Consider the following 6000-nt stretch of genomic DNA (forward strand, 5'->3'; position numbering starts at 1 on the left):
GTCCACATTGTGGTAAGTGTGCACGCTATGCATTCTGCACACTTTCTAAAATCCTGTATGGTAAGGGTTACGCGCTGTCAGCTTCATTCCCTTTCTCTGAGTTGGTTTAGGCCCTGGTTCTTACCTTGGGCTCCACTCAACTTATGTATCCCTGTTGAAACATTTCTGGGCAGGGTGTTGCTACCAAAGATCTGTCGAGCCAGTTCTTAGAGCAAGCTCATTCAGGTCTGGCGGTAGCCCCCTGGGTGACAGGCCAGGGTCTGGTGGGTTTTTAGACACCTGGCCGTATCCCCTTGAAGGAATCTCTTTCCTCTGATTCCAAGCCTTGAGCTCTGCCCTAGGCTCGGGCTTCCAGCCAAGCCTTTAAGAGGTAAGTTGTTCAGGATATGCAGCTCAGGCTCTTGGCCGAAGGTGATAATGTCACTGACAGCCGTCAAGGTGTCCAAGGGGCAATTCCCATGGCTATGGTAGAGTTGGAACTTAGTGCTCGCCGTGGTTTCTGGCATGCACTCCCCTCAGCATGGCGGCATGGGTATACCGTTCCCCATAGCGACCTCTAGAGGATGCAGTTCGAAGTTCCCTCTGAAAGGAACGTCTCGGGTTACGTATTTAACCATGGTTCCATGAGAAGGGAACGAGACACTGCGTCATCTAATTCCCTTGCCATGCTTCGTACGTAAGCTTCAGATGAAGAAGCGGATGACATGTTCTCCCGGCGCCCTTTTATACTGTGGTTTTGCCGGGTAATGACGTCACAGGCTGTCGCCGGCCAATGTTATTGTCGTGTTTAGATGTATGCTTCAGACACCGGTCACGCTGAAGGCGTTCCCCATAGCGACCTCTAGAGGACGCTGTGTCTTGTTCCCTTCTCAGGGAACCATGGTTACATACGTAACCCGAGACGTTTCTTATTTTCACCAAGGTTGCATTTATTAGGTCAAAAATACAATTAAACCAGTAATATTGTGGAAATATTATCGCAGTTTAAAATAACTCTTTTGTATTTTAATATATTTCAATAAGTCATTTATTCCTGTGATGGAATGTTGAGCATCCATTACTCCAGGCTTCAGTGTCAGATGATCGTTCACAAATCATTTTAATATTGTGGAAACCCTGATACATTTTTTCAGGATTCTTTGATATAATTATTGATATATATTATTCATTGAAATTAATAAAATTAATACACAGCATTTATATGAAACATAGACTTTTTCAGTTTTGATAAACTTAATACATCCTTGTTGAATAAAAGCATTATTTTCTTTAAAAAAGAATACAAATCTTGACCAAACCTTTCACACTGACATGCTTTGAATATGTTTATACAACAATAATGTGATATTTTTACTTATTTTATTTATTTTGATTAACTTTTTGAATACCCGTGAGGTCAAAGAACAATGGACTAATTTCTAACAAAATCGCATGCTTTACTGAAGAAAAATAAAGAAATTAAAGAATGAAGCAAGCAATTCACGAAGTGCAACACTATTTTAGAGTATTGTCTAGAGTTTATAGAGTTTATTTCTGCTTGTCATTTGCATTTTGTCTTTTAATAATTGTATAAACATGTATATCTGTTTTTAGAACATGCCATACAATGTTTATGCTGTGTAAACAATATTTTCTGTGACCCAGACAAGCTTTTATTATTGAATGCAGTGACCATTAATCCTGCGATGATTGAAATCACCACCCATGTGATATCATAATTATAACAGTTGTTTTTGTCATCAGTTTTTAGCAGCTACAGTCATCCGTCAAATTTCCCTTGGGTGTCTGTTAATTTTGATGGAATGAAGCTTGAAGATTTAATTGAGATTTCTGTGTTGGCTAGGATTTAAATCTGTTTATTTTATTAGTGTCATGTAAAAATAGATAACCTTGATGACAGAAGCTAATTAGTGTGGTCATTTATTCAAGGTTTAATACACAGATGACCGCCTAAAGACCCGTTTTTGTCTCAGAAGTTGTACAAGCCAATTAACGTGATGCCTCTGGGAACAGTTTAAGACTCGAATTACAACACACCATAATAATTAATAGTTCAGGGCAGTTTATGTTCTCTGTTTATTACTTTGTATGTCAACAAACGCTGACATCCATACTGTGAAAACATGCATATTACTTGAAATATGAAAACATGTTATAAAAAAATTCAAATAAACAAAAATGTGGCAAATGTTTTTGGTCGCAAACAAGCATCTCAATTATATTGTTTGCCTCCACTACACTCTTAAAAATAAAGGTTTTCAAAACATATACCACAGAATGCCATAATAATATCATAGAATGCCATAGAAGACACATTCTGGGTTCCCTATAGAACCTTTTAGTGAACAGTTCTGAAAAGAATCTGTTTTTACTTACTGTGAAGAACATTTTAATAATCTAAAGAACCTTTTTTTTTCATTATAAAGAGCTTTTTGTGCCGTGGAAAGGTTCCATGGATGTTGAATGCTCCTAATGGAACAATAGATGTCAATAAATAATCTTTATTTTTAAGAGTGTAGGAATTCTGAACACTGACCATTTTTTAATTTTATAACCTGGATGTAAAGTTAGTGATTAAATGATATTTTAATTGAGCCATTTGCCAAATCACACTCAAAGGAAAGTTTGCATTGCATTTGACAGAATGAATATGGTCTCCCTTTCTCTTCAACTGTAGAGTTAGCACCAGTGCTTACTCTTTTATTGTGGTGTTAAAAGGTACGGGAGTGGATTATGGCTCTCCTATCTGAACTACTTGCACTGGGAGCCACAAAAGCTTTTCACCCGCGAAGTATACAGTCCTTCTCAAAAGTAACCAAGATGGACACAAATAGATTGCATTGTGCCCTGTGTAGCCCTGGCCCACATTTTAAATCTCTCCTCTCTAACCTAATCAGTGACACTTAGGGTAGACAGCTGACATCGGCGAAAGTATATCAGTTCGTGTCAGTCAGGTGCTTAAAAGGGTGGAATTGGAAAACCAAATGAAAAAAAGGAGCCTGTTGCATGATCTGAGGACATTTTTTGTGTAATTTTGCCAACAGGAAGCACTTAAAGGGATAGTTTACCCCAAAAGTAATATTCTGTCATCTTTTCTTCAATGGTCAGCACGGCTAAGTGGATTTTATTCAATCTTCTATATATTTCCAAAAAAAGATGGCGGTGTTTGACCTATTCTCGACCTTCGGGAACTGAATCAGTTCCTGAAGGTTTTGCCATTTCACATGCTACGCACATTGGATGTCCTTCAAGCAATCAAACCACAGCAATGGTTCACCACGATAGATCTGAAGGATGCTTACTTTCACGTGCCAACCGCACCACAACACAGACAATTTCTCTGCTTTGCATTTCAGGATCAGGTTTACCAGTTTCGTGTTCTACCATTTGGCCTGTCTCTGTCCCCGCAAGTGTTCACGAGGTGTATATTGGCAACGTTATCTCCAATTCAAGCTCAGGGGGTACAGTTGCTCCTTTATCTGGACGATTGGCTCATGTGTGCACCATCTCGGGAGCAAGCAATAGAACAGACCAGTCTTCTGATCTCTCATGTGACACAACTGGGCCTCAAGATGAACTTCAACAAAAGCCAGTTAGTCCCATGTCAGTCGGTGAAATTCATAAGTATAGTACTGGACTCAAAGTTGATGAAAGCCTCACCATCACCTCAGAGAGTGGACAACATCCTGCTCCTCCTTCAACGTTTCCGGAAGCATGTCAAGCTTCCATTCAAATGTGTGCTCAGGTTGATGGGCATGTTAGCAGCGGCAGCGGTAGTGATTCTAATGGGTCTGCATTGGCTACGCCTTTATCAGAGATGGGTGAACAGTCTGCGCCTGAACCCCACATGGCACAAGAAAAGACTAGTGAAAATTACAGAAAGATGCCTTCTTACCTTGAGACAATGGAGGAGGAGATCATTTCTGATGAAAGGAGTAGCTCTGGGGGTGATTCTGTCTCGCAGAGAAGTAGTTCAAACCGATGCGTCACTGACTGGGTGGGGGGCAGTGTGGCAACACAGAGCGATCAGGGGAAACTGGAATTCCGATCAAACATCAAGAAACATAAATGTTTTGGAGTTGAAAGCGGTGCAGCTAGCTCTGGAGCACTTTGGACCGGAGTTTCTGAATCATCATGTTCTCATAAGGACAGACAATACTTCAGTGGTATATCACATCAATCATCAGGGCGGCACGAGGTCCAGTTGCTTGCTGAAGTTGACATGGGACCTTCTGACATGGGCTTTCCCTCGATTGGCAAGCATCAGAGCGATGTATGTACTGGGAGTTTCGAATGTGGTGGCAGATTTCTTGTCCCGTCACAGACCTTTACCGGGAGAGTGGAGACTCAATCCGGAGGTAGTTCAGATGATTTGGCATCGATTTGGCAGAGCAAATGTGGATCTCTTTGCCTCAGAGGAGTCAACACACTGCCCTCTGTGGTTCTCATGGACAGAAAAGTCCACCCCGTTAGGTCAGGATGCACTAGCACACACTTGGCCAGATCTACTACTTTATGCCTTTCCTCCAACTCCCCTAATTCTGCCAACTCCCCACAGGATACGGAGAGGACACTACAAGGTGCTTCTAGTGGCACCAAATTGGCCGGGAAGACCATGGTTCCCATTGTTATACAAACTTCTCAGAGGGGAACCCTGGAGTCTGCCCAAGAGACAGGATCTGCTCCTTCATTTGCAGGGACAGATTTGGTATCCAAATCCAGACAGACTACAACTCTGTGTATGGCCGCTGAGGAGCCAGAGTTACTGTTCAGATCCTGCAATATGAATGTGAAAAATACGATTCAAGAGCACCCTCCAGCAGAAATATGTATGCTTGCAGATGGAAACTTTTCACTGATTGATGTACTCAGCGTGGGGTGATTCCAGAGCAATGCTCTGTGCCACTGGTGTTAAGTTTTCTGCAGTCCCTGCTAGAGAATAACAGGGCGCCCTCCACCCTAAGAGTATACATTGCCGCGATTTCTGCACAGCATGTATTTGTTAATGGACAACCTTTGGGATCTCATAACTTAGTCACTCGTTTTCTTAAAGGTGCTCAGCGATTGCGCCCTGCTCAGACTGTTAGGTGTCCCTCATGGTACCTCAGTCTGGTTTTAAAATCACTTACACAGCACCCTTTTGAACCTATGGAGCAGGGGGATCTGAAGTGGCTTTCATGGAAAACAGCATTTCTTTTGGCTATAACATCAGCTAAACGTGTTGGTGAGCTACATGCATTGTCAGTCAGTGAGTCCTGTATGCATTGGAATGCGGATAAAACGGTGGTGACATTGTGGCCTAACCCTTCATTTCTCCCAAAAAGACTGTCTACATTTAGAACCAGGCGATCGAGTTGACTGCACTTAATCCTTCGGTGGGAGAAGCACAAGATGGTAATCATACTGAGCTTCTCTGCCCAGTGAGAGCCCTGAAGGTTTATCTGAGAGCGACAGAAAATCTGTGGCATTCAGACCAACTTTTCATATGCTATGGTGGACCAAAGAAGGGGCGGCCTCTGTCAAAACAGAGGATGTCGCACTGGGTGGTAGGAGTAATTATCCAGGCATATAAGGTCAATAACCTTAATGTGCCAGCTGGTATAAGGTGTCATTCGACAAGAAGCATCTCAACATCTTGGGCAGCACTTAAAGGTGTTCCTCTAATGGATATTTGTGCAGCTGCTAATTGGTCATCTGCTGATACCTTTTCTAGATACTACAGAGTTAATGTGGTGATCTCTGATACTATGGAGAGAGCAGTTCTGCTGGGATTCTCGACTCCTGATTAGGTAGGAGAAGCCTCCTCGTGACTTTGTTGTTATGAGTCTTCCAGTGTGAAGCACTGCCTCTGGCGGTTAGTAAGAACGAAATAGAATGAGAGTTTTGCATGTAACTGCGGTTCTATGAGTTCTGGATGACCGCCAGAGCACTCTGTCACTCGGAGTCTGGGCGAGAAGATTCCGTAAAGACAGTTTGCCGGATGTCACGGGATTAAATAGG

Source organism: Sinocyclocheilus rhinocerous, unplaced genomic scaffold, assembly GCF_001515625.1.
Source record: "Sinocyclocheilus rhinocerous isolate Xijiao unplaced genomic scaffold, SAMN03320098_v1.1 scaffold1405, whole genome shotgun sequence".
Taxonomy (NCBI): domain Eukaryota; kingdom Metazoa; phylum Chordata; class Actinopteri; order Cypriniformes; family Cyprinidae; genus Sinocyclocheilus; species Sinocyclocheilus rhinocerous.